This window comes from Pleurodeles waltl, chromosome 5 (assembly GCF_031143425.1).
Source record: "Pleurodeles waltl isolate 20211129_DDA chromosome 5, aPleWal1.hap1.20221129, whole genome shotgun sequence".
NCBI classification, from domain to species: domain Eukaryota; kingdom Metazoa; phylum Chordata; class Amphibia; order Caudata; family Salamandridae; genus Pleurodeles; species Pleurodeles waltl.
Window position 1 is genome coordinate 584,450,041 of NC_090444.1, and position 14,762 is coordinate 584,464,802.

Consider the following 14,762-nt stretch of genomic DNA (forward strand, 5'->3'; position numbering starts at 1 on the left):
AAACGACGCACGGTCTCGCTCGGGAGTGATATCGACGCATCGCAAGTCCTTTTTGATGCACATTGCCTGTGCAGGGTTATTTTTGATGCACCCAGGTACATTTCCATGCTAACAGCGTTAGCATTGTGTTTAAAATTACATGAAGACTCTTTTTGGTTTTTAATTGATAACTTGACTTCTGTATTGTGGATTTTTGTCGTTTTGGTCTTGTTTTGTTTTGATAAATATTTTCTATTTTTCTAAGCTTGTGTTGTGTCATTTTGAAGTGATTTCACTAAGTTACTGTGTGTGTTGGTACAAATACTTTACACCTACCGTTCTGAAGTTAAGCCTGTCTGCTCATGCCAAGCTACCAAGGGGGTGATCTGGGGTTAGCTGAAGTCAATTCTCTTTTACCCTGACTAGAGTGAGGGTCTCTACTTGGACAGGGGGTAACCTGACTGCCAACCAAAGACCCCATTTTTAACATTGGTGATCAGCGGTTGGGAATGTACTTGTATTTGTAGTTGACATACAGTGATTAAGTGTACACTACTGTTTTGAGTACAGACCACTATGTGACCTCAAACTACATGTTTTGTGATTTTTGCTTTTCCTCTTTTTCTTCGATTTTTCCCTACATCCATTTTTGTGATAATCTTTGAGTGACCTCTGAACTTCATTGGGAACTTGTTTTCTGCCTTTTTGGAACTTTGCACTTTTGTTGACTTTTCATCATGTCCCAATCTGGAGATGCATCAATTGGAGATGCTTTTGACCTAGAGAAATTAGAGAGCTATACAGTGGCTCAGTTGAAACAGTTCTGTAAAATTTTTGACTGTCCCATTAGGAGCTCATCCAAGAAGGAGGAGCTGCAAAAGGCGCTGAGGGCCTGGGTCACAGCCAAGAACACTGAAGGGCACACAGAGGATGAGGAGGATGATGAGGAGGAAGAGCATTCCATACACAATGGTATTGTGGGTGGACCTGTTATGTCCGGGTGAAGGGTCTCCAGGGCAGATAGCAGTATCTCATCTAAGGGTCTGACTCCTGGAGGATTGCAGGACAGACAGGCAGAGAGGGAGGACCAGAGGGAGTTGGAAAAAATGATGATGGCCATAGACGAGAAAACGTTATTGTTGGCTCATGAGCTCAGCTTAATGGAGCTGGATCAGAGGATCTAGTCTAGTAGGGATGGTGGCAGCCACATCACAGTGTAGCCTGAGAGGAGGGTGCACATTTCCAAAGATATTGTGAAGGATTACAAAAGGGAGGATGACATATACTTGTAGTTCAAGGGGTATGAGCCTGCTCTCCACATGAATCTAGTCCCTGAAGCTCAATGGAGGGGGGGTCTGTGGAAGCACTTTGAGGGAGAGGAGAGGGATACACTGACAGCCTTAGAGGATGCTCAGAATCTCACCTACACTATCATGAACAATGCCCTACTCACAAGATATGGTCTCACCCCTGAGCAGTATAAGGATAGATAAGTTTAGGTCCTATAAGAAGAAGGAATCCCAAACATGGTTGGAATGTGTTGATTCTTTGTGCAGGTCACTGGATGGTTGGGTGAAGGGCAGTAAGGTAACAACGTATGAGGGGCTTTACAATCTGATTGCTTGGGAGCACTTGTACAGTTGATGTTTTCCAGAGCTGCGCAAGCATCTGATTGACAGCAAGCTGACTGATGGTCTGGTTGAGAGATTCAACCGCACCTTGAAGGGCATGATCCAGGGCCTGTCAGAGCCCTTGAGGTGAAAGTGGGACGTCCTCTTGCCATGCTTTCTGATCGCTTACAGGGAGGTGCCTTACAAGGGACTTGGGTTTAGTCCCTTTGAGCTAATCTATGGCCACCCTGTGAGGGGACCTTTAAGTCTGGTCAAGGAGTCTTTGGAGAAACTCCTAGTAAACCCCCCCAGGATGTATTCAGGTACATGCTGGCTTTGAGAAACCAGACTGCCCGCTTCAGGTGTCTCGCACAGGAGAACCTAAAAGCAAGCCAGCAGGATATGAAATGATGGTATGACCAGAATGCCACTCTGGTCAAGTTTCAACCTGGTCAGAAAGTGTGGGTGATGGTGCCAGTGGAGCCTAGGGAGCTCTAGGATAAGTGGACTGGGCCATTTGAGGTGGTGGAGTGAAGTCACCTACCTGGTGGACTTTCAGTCTCCAAGGAACCCTTTAAGGGTCCTGTATGTTAACCACCTCCAGCCGCACTTTGAGCGGACTGAACTGTCCATGCTCCTTGCAACAGATGATGGGGTGGAGGAAAACAGTGAGCCTGTTCCTGACCTCCTGTATGCAGGAGAGAAAGATGTGGAGTGATCCTCTCCTCCTCCCTGACTGAAGATCAGCAGAGGGACTGTCGCCAGTTGTTGGGACAGTTCGCCTCACTGTTTTCCCTGATCCCAGGGGTCACACACTTGTGCACACATGATGTGGACACTGGGGACAGTCCACCCATTAAACAGAAAGTTTACAGGGTGAGTGACAGGGTCAGGGCTAGCATTAAGGATGAAGTATCCAAAATGTTAACTCTAGGGGTTATTGAGCATTCCAGCAGTCCTAGGGCCAGCCCAGTGATATTAGTCCCAAAGGCTGCTGCACCTGGTGCCACTTCAGAACTCAGGTTCTGTGTAGACTACCGGGGTCTCAATGCTGTCAGCAAGACTGACGCACACCCCATCCACGAGCTGATGAGCTCATTGACAAGTTGGGAGCTACCACCTACCTCAGCATGTTTGACTTAACGTCCCGGTGCAGGCAGATTGCCTTAACTGAGGGGGCCAAGGAGAGGTCAACATTTTCTACCCGAGATGAACACTTTCAATTTAAAGTGATGCCATTTGGGATGAAGAATGCCCCTGCCACCTTTCAGAGGTTGGTCAACCAGGTATTGGCTGGGCTGGATGAGTTCAGTGCAGCCTACCTGGATGACATTGCTGTGTTTAGTTCCACGTGGGAGGAGCATCTGTAACACCTCTGGAGAGTGTTAGAGGCCCTGCAGAAGGTAGGCCTCACTATTAAGGCAAGCAAGTGCCAAAAAGGGCAGGGTTCTGTGGTGTTCTTGGGACTCCAGGTGGGGATTGGCCAGGTGGCACCCCTACAGCCACCCAGACCATAGCCCAAGCTTCACGTTCTATGCACTCCACCTACATTCCCTGGGAAGTAACCTCCTGCTAATGAAGGCTACAGGTTGATCTAGACCTTCTTCATTTAGCTATGAGAGTACTGCTCCTATACCATCTCAACCGCCTCCAGAAATTAAACAAATACGGTAGAAAGGTATCATTAAGAGATGCTGTGACTCGACAACATGCATATAGCATGCGCCAATTAGGCACTCTTTAGAGTTAAAATTAGATAAAGCATACTTGACTTATCTGGGATGCCCTTAATGCATCCCTTTTGGGCTCTTAAGAAGGTTGGCCAAGTGATTACAGATATTATGGAGCTACCTATTCCATTATACTGTTATAAACACCAAGAGAGTTTAGCCCCTCTTTAACCCATTTTGTGCCTAGGACGTAATGGTTACGTCCTGCGGCACAGTGCTCGTGTGCCCAGGACGTAACCATTACGTCATGGGCACAGAGCCCAGAGGTAGCTCTAGCGCTCCCTCTGCGGGGTTCCCACCCCACCCCCCCAATGCAGGGATGGAAGGGGAAGCCCTTCCCCTTCCACCCCCGACTGCCCCCTTGACCCCTTCCACCCCCGTGACATCAGCGCGCAATCGCCCGCTGACTATCACAGAGGCCTCCTCCAATCGTGCTGGAAGCTCAGCTTCCAGCGCGATCGGAAGAGAAATGCACAGCATTTCTCTTCGGATCACGTGGAGGAGGCCTGAGAGGCTTCAAAGGGAAGATAAGGAATTTCCTTCCCTTTGAAGTCTCTCTGAGCGTTTTAGCAGCCGGATTGCGAAGTAATCCGACTGCTAAAATGCCCACTAGACACCAGGGATTTATTTTACAAAAGGAAACTGGCATGAGGGGAGCGACCCCTTGGGCAAGGGTCGCTCCCAGGGGGGGCATTTTTTTTAAGGCCTTTTCTGCCCCACCTGGGGCAGAAACCTCTAGGCACCAGGGATCTTTTTTTTTTTAAGTGTTGGGAGCGACCCCTTAGGCAAGGGTCGCTCCCCTAGGGGACAAATTATATTTAGGCCATTTCTGCCCCGCTGGGTGGCAGATCAGCCTTTTTTAATTAGGCTGATCTGCCCCCAAGGGGGGCAGAAACCACTAGGCACCGGGGATTTTTTTTGTTGTTGTTGTTTTACAGATGTTTTTTAGAGGTGGGGAGCGACCCCTTAGGCAAAGGTCGCTACCCGGGGGGGGGGAGGGGCAAATTTATTTTAGGCCTTTTCTGTCCCCCCGGGGGCAGAAGCCTCTAGGCGCCAGGGATAAAAAAAAACTGTTTTTTTGTTTTTGTTTTGTTTTTTAGAGGTGGGGAGCGACCCCTTAGGCAAGGGTCGCTCACCGGGGGAGGGGGGAAAATTTATTTTAGGCCTTTTCTGCCCCCCCTGAGGGCATATCGGCCCATTGTTATTAGGCCGATCTGCCCCAGGTGTGGCAGAAACCTCTAGGTGCCAGGAATAAAAAAAGATCTGTATTTAGCCCATTTCTCCCCCCCTTGGGGGCAGATCGGCTGATTTTTGTAAGGCCAATATGCCCCCATGGGGGCAGAAACCACTTAGGCACCAGGGATTGGTGTGTGTGCATGCGTGTGATTTCTTTAGGGGGGCAGCCCCTTGGGTAAGGGTCACTTCCCATGGGGGCACATTACTTTTGCCCATATCTGCCCCCCATTGAGGGCAGATGGGCCTATTTTTGGAAGGCCCATCTGCCCTCAAGGGGGGGCAGAAAGCCCACCAGAGGCCAGGGAAGATTTTTTTCAAAAATAAGAGGGTGGGAGTATGGCCATACCCCCACCCCCACCCCAAATAAATGGGGCCAAGGTTGTTCTGCCCACCAGTGGGCAGATGGGGCAATTACCCCTGATCCACTCCCCGGGGGGCAGAAAGTCTACTAGATGCTAGGGAATTTTATTTAAAAAACAAAAAATATTGGGGTGGTGGCTACCAACCAGTATGAGCCTGGTTACACCCCCACCTCAACTGAAGGGGGTAACAGTCTTTCAGCTCTCCCCGCACTCTAAAACATCTCATCCCACAGCAAGCAAGAAGAAATTTGAATATTTGGGATTTTAGTTTTACATTTAGGCCATGAAAGCTAGGCTTACTCTCAAAATCGTTGCACTTGGAATGGTGAGGGCTGCACTTTATGGACTTTGCGACACTGCCATGTAGAAAAATCCACAAGACCTAGACTCATATGAAAACTAAACATCTGGGTGATTCCAGGGTGGTGTGCTTCACATGCACCCCGCACCATTTATGTACCCACAATCCCCTGCAAACCTCCAACTTTGCTGGAAATCACACATTTTTCACACGTTTTTGTGATCGAACCTTCCACAAAATTCCTACCACCCAGAATTGTCTAATCTATACCGATAAAAATTCTGCTGCACATGTCAGCCTAAAAATATTTTTTAGCAAACTGCCCTTTTGGACCCCCTTTGTTCCCCCTCAATATCGACATGTTTTTGGCTCTTCCCTTTCACAAGCACTTGGCCCACCTACACAAATGAGGTATCATTTTTACCAGGAGACTGAGGGGAACATTGGGTGGTATGAAATGTGTCCCAGTGCGGTGATCCCACACAGAAATGTGGGAAATTTTTTATTTTTTAGCTAAATTTGAGGTTTGCTGAGGATTCTGGGTAAGAAAACTCCCTTGGTGTCTAGTTTTCAGAAATGTCTGGGTTGGTAGGTTTCCCTAGAAGGCTGCTGAGCCCAGGACCAAAAACGCAGGTGCCCCCCTCCAAAAACAGGTAGTTTTGTATTTGATAATTTTGATGTGTCCAGATAGCGTTTTGGGGCATTTCCTTTCGCAGGCAGTAGGCCCACCCACAAAAGTGAGGTACCATTTGTATCGGGAAACTTGGGGGAGCGCTGTGTGGAAGGATATTTGTGGCTCCTCTCAGATTCCGGAACTTTATGTCACCGAAATGAGAGGAAAAAGTGTTTTTTTGGCCAAATTGTGAGGTTTGCAAACTACTCTGGGTAACAGAACCTGGTCAGAGCCCCACATGTCAGCCCATTTTGGATTCCCATAGGTGTCTAGTTTTCAAAAATGCGCTGGTTTGCTAGGTATCCCCAGGTGCCGGCTGAGCTAGAGGCCACAATCCACAGGTAGGCACTTTGTAAAAAACACCTCTGTTTTCCGTGAAAAAATGTGATGTGTCCACGTTGTGTTTTGGGCCATTTCCTTTCATGGGCGCTAGGCCTACCCATACAAGTGAGGTACCATTTTTAGCGGAAGACTTGGGGAAATGCTGGGTGGAAGGAAATTTGTGCCTCCTCTCAGATTCCAGAACTTTCTTTCACCGAAATGAGAGGAAAAAGGGTTTTTTTGGCCAAATTTTGAGGTTTGCAAAGGATTCTGTGTAACAGAACTTGGTCAGAGCCCCTCAAGTCACCCTATTTTGGATTACCCTAGGTGTCTAGTTTTAAAAAATGCACCGATTTGCTAGGTTTCCCTAGTTGCTGGCTGAGCTAGAGACCAAAATCCACAGATAGGCACTTTGTAAAAAACACCTCTGTTTTCTGTGGAAAAATGTGTCCACGTTGTGTTTTGGGCCATTTCATTTTGCGGGCGCTAGACCTACCCACACAAGTGAGGTAGCATTTTTATTGGGAGACTTGGGGAAATGCTGGGTGGAAGGAAATTTGTGGCTCCTTTCAGATTCCAGAACTCTTTTTTGGCCATATTTTGAGGTTTGCAAAGGATTCTGCGTAACAGAATCTGGTCAGAGCCCCACAAGTCACCCCATCTTGGATTCCCCTAGGTGTCTAGTTTTCAAAAATGCGCTGATTTCCTAGGTTTCCCTAGGTGCCGGCTGAGCTAGAGGCAAAAAATCCACAGGTAGGCAGTTTGTAAAAAAACACCTCTGTTTTCTGTGGAAAAATTTGATGTGCCCACGTTGTGTTTTGGGGCATTTCCTTTCATGGGCGCTAGGCCTACCCACACAAGTGAGGTACCATTTTTACCGGGAGACTTGGGGAAACGCTGGGTGGAAGGAAATTTGTGGCTCCTCTCAGATTCCAGAACTTTCTTTCACCGAAATGAGAGGAAAAAGTGTTTTTTGGGCCAAATTTTGAGGTTTGCAAACGACTCTGGGTAACAGAACCTGGTCAGAGCCCCACAAGTCACCCCATTTTGGATTCCCATAGGTGTCTAGTTTTAAAAAATGCGCTGATTTCCTAGGTTTCCCTAGGTGCCGGCTGAGCTAGAGGCAAAAAATCCACAGGTAGGCAGTTTGTAAAAAAACACCTCTGTTTTCTGTGAAAAAATGTGATGTGTCCACGTTGTGTTTTGGGCCATTTCCTTTCATGGGCGCTAGGCCTACCCACACAAGTGAGGTACCATTTTTATCGGGAGACTTGGGGGAATGCTGGGTGGAAGGAAATGTGTGGCTCCTCTCAGATTCCAGAACTTTCTGTCACCGAAATGATAGAAAAAAGTGTTTTTTTTGGCCAAATTTTGAGGTTTGCAAAGGATTCTGGGTAACAGAACCTGTTCAGAGCCCCACAAGTCACCCTATTTTGGATTTGCCTAGGTGTCTAGTTTTAAAAAATTTGCTGGTTTGCTAGGTTTCCCTAGGTGCTGGCTGAGCTAGAGACCAAAATCCACAGCTAGGCACTCTGTAAAAAACACCTCTGTTTTCTGTGGAAAAATGTGATGTGTCCATGTTGTGTTTTGGGCCATTTCATTTTGCGGGCGCTAGACCCACCCACACAAGTGAGGTACCATTTTTATTGGGAGACTTGGGGGAACGCTGGGTGGAAGGAAATTTGTGGCTCCTCTCGGATTCCAGAACTTTTTTGGGGCCATATTTTGAGGTTTGGAAAGGATTCTGGGTAACAGAATCTGGTCAGAGCCCCACAAGTCACCCTATCTTGGATTCCCCTAGGTGTCTAGTTTTCAAAAAAGTGCTGGTTTCCTAGGTTTCCCCAGGTGCCGGCTGAGCTAGAGGCCAAAAATCCACAGGTAGGCAGTTTGTAAAAAAGACCTCTGTTTTCAGTGGAAAAATGTGATGTGTCCACGTTGTGTTTTGGGGCATTTCCTTTCGCAGGCGCTAGGCCTACACCCACAAGTGAGGTACTTTTTTTATCGGGAGACTTGGGGGAACGCTGGGGGTAAGGAAATTTGTGGCTCCTCTCGGATTCCAGAACTTTTTTGGGGCCAAATTTCGAGGTTTGGAAAGGATTCTGGGTAACAGAACCTAGTCAGAGCCCCCCAAGTCACCCCATCTTTGTTTCCCCTAGGTGTCTAGTTTTCAAAACTGCGCAGGTTTGCTAGGTTTCCCTAGGTGCCGGCTGAGCTAGAGGCCAAAATCCACAGCTAAGAACTTTGCAAAAAACAGCTCTGTTTTCTTTGTGAAAATGTGATGTGTCCACGTTTTGTTTTGGGGCATTTCGTGTTGCGTGTGGTAGGCGTATCCACGCAAGTGAGGTACCATTTTTATCGGGAGACATGGGGGAACACAGAATAGCAGAACAAGTGTTATTGCCCCTTGTCTTTCTCTACATTTTTTCCTTCCAAATGGAAGGCAGTGTGAAAAAAAAGACGTCTATTTGAGAAATGCCCTGTAATTCACATGCTAGTATGGGCACCCCGGAATTCTGAGATGTGCAAATAACCACTGCTCCTCAACACCTTATCTTGTGGCCATTTTGGAAATACAAAGGTTTTCTTGATACCTATTTTTCACTTTTTATATTTCAGCAAATGATTTGTTGTATACCCGGTACAGAATTAAAACCCATTGCAAGGTGCAGCTCATTTATTTTCTCTGGGTACCTATGGTTCTTGATGAACCTACAAGCCCTATATATCGCCGCAACCAGAAGAGTCCAGCAGACGTAACGATATATTGCTTTCAAAAATCTGACATCGCAGGAAGAAGTTACAGAGTAAAATGTGGAGAAAAATGGCTGTTTTTTTCACCTCAATTTAAATATTTTTTTATTTCAGCTGTTATTTTCTGCAGGAAACACTTGTATGATCTACACAAATGACCCCTTGCTGAGAGTAGATTTTTGTCTACTTTTCAGAAATGTTTAGCTTTCTGGGATCCAGCATTGGTTTCTCACCCATTTCGGTCACTAACTGGAAGGAGGCTGAAAGCACAAAAAATAGTAAAAATGGGGTATGTCCCAGTAAAATGTCAAAATTGTATTGAAAAATGGGGTTTTCTAATTCAAGTCTGCCTGTTCCTGAAAGCTGGGAAGATGGTGATCTTGCAACGCAAACCCTTTGTTGATGCCATTTTCAGGAGAAAAAAAACACGAGCCGCCTTCGGCAGCCCTTTTTCCCATTTGTTTTGAAAAAAACTAAATTTTCACTGTATTTTGGCTAATTTCTTGGTCTCCTTCAGGAGAACCCACAAAGTCCGAGTACCTCTAGAATCCCTAGGATGTTGGAAAAAAAGGACGCAAATTTGGCGTGGGTAGCTTATGGGAACAAAAAGTTATGAGGGCCTAAGCGCGAACTGGCCCAAATAGCCAAACAAAAAGCTCGGCACAGGAGGGGAAAAGGCCTGGCAGCGAAGGGGTTAAAGGCATGGACAAAGGGCAGCGACTCAAGCCTATATATCTAAATATCCTTCTCATATGGTTGGATTTCTGCCAGCTTGCACAAATGAAGCTCTTTTGTTGAAACCCATCAATGTTGTGTGATATTCCCTTCTATTTCTCAAAGACAAATCCTCAACATAAACGTTTGTTTTTGAAGAATGAAAACAACCAGTGGTCATGGTGGGAGACACATTTTCTCTCAAGGGAAGGAGTACCTTGCCTGTTTTTCCTGCCTGCCATAACCATGCTGTCCTGTGTCAAACTAAAACAATTTCAAAAGTCTTATCTGACACCATGGAGCTTGTGGTTTTGTTTTTGACTGCAAAGTCAACTACGGCTATGTTTTTGGAAACATTGAAGGTCATGCACCTATAAATGAAACAGGAGAACCAAGAAGTGGGCAAATGGGACATCTCCCAAATTTTGTCACAAGGCCTGTTCATAGCTTATTACTATTTCATTAATATTATTTAGCTCTCTATTAGTTTTTAATAGTCACAATAATCTTTGCAGTTTCTAATGCAAACCATATGTTTTTCTAGACCTTTTTGCCAAAATCACCACGCCAAATTTACAAAGTGGCACAATGCATGCATGCAACTATGTAACCCTTTGTGCTACATTATGCCTGAGCTAGGCATAATGTATGCAAATAGGGTGTTTCCGCATTAGGGGGCCAAAAAAATGGCGCAAAGAAATCTTATAGATTTCTTTGCATCATTTTTTGTAGCACTTTTAACAGCTGCTCAGAGCATGGTTTCAAAGGATTCAAACAAGTGTTTATAATGGGTCATAATAGGCTTTGCAGGATTAGCATCAACATTTATTAAGCTGATGCTGCACAGCTCCGAACTAGGACATAAAATATGTTAATGCTAGTTCCCTAACTACTGCCATGTTGTGCTGTTTCTTAGATACGGCGCACACATGGTGGTGCTAGGGGGGATGCTAAAGGGTGCAAGAAAAGTGGGGCACACTGGGTGCAGCACCACTTTTCTTAAATCTGTCCCTAAATTGGCAGAGACTGGTTTACACAACTAAGGTACCAGAATATCATTATCATAATATGCTCCTACATAAAGTTTTTTGTCATAGACATAATTGAAACAAATACCAGCTTATTGGTGTTTAAATAGAATATATACACCCAAAGAGAAAACACATTTGTAAATGATAAATAGGACACTATAATTATGACAGATAATATCACTGTATACGAGACTCGGGCATACAATTGTTAAAACAAACAGTTGTGTTTCCTTACAGCTCCCTTCATCGAATAGGAAGGCTATAGGCACATACTAGCCTCCAGTTAGTGAGCTTGTTGCTCCCTAGATATGTGCTGTAGTAGGCCCCTGCAGGAGCACAGCTTGTGTGTGGTTCTGTGGGGAACCAGGCATTTAAGCTCGGTGTGCAGCAGTTGAGTCATACAGTGGTGTGCATAAAGGAGGGCACAATAAAGCTGCGCACTGTGGCCCATATTTATACTTTTTTAGCGTTGCATTTGCGTCATTTTTTATGCAAAATCGGCACAAACTTAGAAAATGTAATTGTATTTTGTAAGTTTGCGCTGATTTAATGTCAGAAAATGACGCAAATGTGGAGCTAAAAAGGTATAAATATGGGCCTATATTTGCTATGATTGCAGCTGGTGCACTAATTCCCTGCATCTGTTTCATCTTCTTATGTATATGCAGTCCATTAGCCTTTACACCACCAAGACTCTCATATCTTGACTCTACACATGTAATATGATGTGACTTCAAGGAATTGCACACCTTCACTGCAGACGTTTCCAAACAGCTGATTTATTTTTGTTAAGAAAGGCCAACCATGATATTATGGGTCAGATTTATACTTTTTGACACAAAACTGCATTAACGCAGTTTTGAGTTAAAAAGCTTAGTGATGGCTAGCGCCATTTCTTAACGCCACCCATGCGTCAAATTTATACTTTAACGGTGGGTGGCGCTAAGAATAGGTTAGAGTTATTTTTCCTGACGCTAACCATTGCGCTTTGTTGTAAGGCAAAAAGATGTTAACGCAGGAAAAATGACTCTAATCCGGTTTATGACATGGAAAATCATCGCAAAAAGGATATGTGCCATTTTTCCCTGCAATAGTGTCTAAAAGCGATGCAAACAGAGCAAACAGTGCTAAGGAGCCCCAAAATGGATACCAGAAGCCAGGAGAGACCCCAGGGACACACCAGACAGCCAGGGACCAGCCAGGAGGACACAGACAAGACCCAGGGGAGAGACAAGAAGAAAAGGAAGTGTCGCTTCAGCACAGAGGAGCATGAAATACTGGTGAGAGAGGTGACAGAGCACCAGCATCAACTCTTCATCACCTCTAAATTGCCAATTGGGAGGAGAGAGGCAATTTGGCGAAAGATTGTGGACAAGATTAACAATGTGGCAGAGGTCAGGAGAGCTGTCACAGAGGACAAAAGAAAAAATGGCAATGAACAGGAAGGCAGCACAGCAGACCGGACGTGGGAGTCCAGCACCGCAAGAGGACTTAGACGAGATGGAGTACATGGTTGCAGTCGTCATCCCTGAAAAAATCGTCACTGGTATCACAGGACAGGACAGCAAAGACTACCAGGAAACAAAATATATATAGTGTAAGTTGCATGGGGGACCAAAATACCTAAATGTCAAGTGCAAGAAGGGGGAGGCACATACCCACGACACAATGCATGTCAGCCCTGCAAATCAGGCAGTGGAAAGGGCAAAGGGGCATGGCATGAGACTCCCTGCACTGCCCGTGCCAGGTGCATGGGCTGTGCAGGTGCATCCAGGGGCACAGCACAACACAACACAAACAACCTTTGCATGGGGGTACACCGCCATGCCAAGGCTTGTGGAAATGCTGAAACAGACCAGGAAGGTAGGGTAGAACGTGAAACTGGTCTGGTGTCACAGGACAGCTGGTATTGTCAGAATGTTAACTAGAGGACAATTCCCAGTCTCAGGCCATTGGCTCAAGCAGCATTCACCACTGACAACGTTTGCCACAACTACCTCTGTTGTGTGCGCTGATCAATTAGGAAATGGCAGCTAGGTGTGTATCCCATTGTGTCAGGGTGTTGAGCATAACTACCTGTGTCATCCTGCCCACGTGTCAAAGTAGTCGTGTATGTTTTGTGTGTCCTACAGGGTTGTTGTGCTGTGTGTATATTGCTAGGTTTATGGACTTACTGACAAGAAAGCCATTGACATATTGTCTGTCCTGGAAGTCCTGATTGATAGTGCAGTGGCGGAATATGAAGGAATCATGGACACTCCCAGGATACTTGGCCAAGATGTTGGTGAACAATCCCTGGTGGTCAACTATGGACTGTACATTGATGGAATGCGTGTGCTTTCTGTTGTGGAATAGATGCTCTGTTGCTGCAGTTGGTACAATCCGGATATGGGCGCAGTCAATTGTACCGAGCACATGGGGGAAGCCATGGATTTGGTAGAAGCCCTGATTTATCTCCGGCTACTTCTGCTTGGTGTTGGGGAAGCTGATGTGGTGGGGTGTGAGGGAGATTATGGCATCTAAGACCTTGGGCAGGAAGACTGAGAATGAGGGCTGTGATACCCCAGCAACCAGGAGACCCGTTGTCTGGAAAGAGCCACTTGCCAACATATGCAGGACAGCTAGCAGCTTGGTCACCAGTGGTACATTGTGTGGTGTCTGCAGGCTAGCTGTTATTTGTGGCTCAATTTGGTACAGCAGCTGCTGTATGGCTTCCCAGTTCAGTCGATACCTCTGGATGATGTCTTGTTCCCTGAGGCCATGGAGGGTTGGTTTGTTCCTGAAGACCCTCTCCTGCCTTCTGCGTTGTCTTTGTGGGCCACGTTGGGGTGATGGTGGCTGCTGCTGTTGGTCCTGTGCTCGGCGTCATCTTGCAAGCTGCATCAGTAGCACCTCCAAGGTGTCCTGTTGGGCTGTGATGTTCCTTGTGTGTGTTTTCCTTAAGTAGTGGTGTGTTTGCCTCATTTTAATGCCTGCCCTGACCCAGGCGTTACATTTTGATGCAAATTGTGTTTAGTGTCATTTTTCGGGTCCGCCTCCCAACTGTGAGTCATTTTTGCCCTGTCGGATAAATATGGAGCTAAGGTGTTTGAGTCATTTTTTGGACGGGAATGCCTACCTTGCATCTCATTGAGGCAAGGCGATTTCATAAAATGATGCTAGCTCCATATTTTTGAAGCTAGACAGGTCTCGCATCATCAAAATACAAATATGGAGTTAAGTTTGCTCTGGATTTGCGTAAACAAATGACACAAATCCGGCGCAGAGTATAAATATGGGCCTGTGTTTTGAAGATCAGAATCTGTTTGTGATAATCTGCTGCAGGTTAAATTTAACACAGGCAGATTAACTGGCGGTGGCATCTACGGGTGTTATGAAACTTATATTGTGTTTGCCGATATGTGGTTTATTACACAGTTTGGAATGACAGGCCTCTTTAACTGGTTCTGTGCTGCGGACGTAATGGTTACATCCTGCGGCAAAGTGCTCATGTGCCGAGGACGTAACCATTACGTTCTCGGCACTGAGCTCAGAGGGAGCACTAGAGCTCCCTCTGTGTGCTTCCCTCCCACCCCCCTCAAGGCAGGGATGGATGGGGAAGCCCTTCCCCTTCCACCCCCAAGCCCCCCTGACCCCCCCAGTGAAGTCTGATGACGTCAGCATGCAAATGCGCGCCAACCTCATCAGAGGCCACTTCCCCATCGTGCTGGAAGCTGAGCTTCCAGCGCGACCGGAAGAGAAATGCCAAGCATTTCTCTTCTGATCATGTGATGGGGGCCTGAAAGGCTTCAAAGGGAAGGAAAGGAATTTCCTTCCCTTTGAAGTCTCTCAGAGCATTTCAAAAGCCGGATTGTAAAGCAATCTGGCTTTTGAAATGCCCACTAGACACCAGGGATGTATTTTTCAAGGGAAATTGGCATGAGGGAAGGGACCCCTTGGGCAAGGGTCGCTCCCTAGGGGGCAAATTATATTTAGGAAATTTCTGCCCCCCTTGGGTGCAGATTGGCCTATTTCTATGAGGCCAGTCTGCCCCCAAGGAGGGCAGAAACCACTA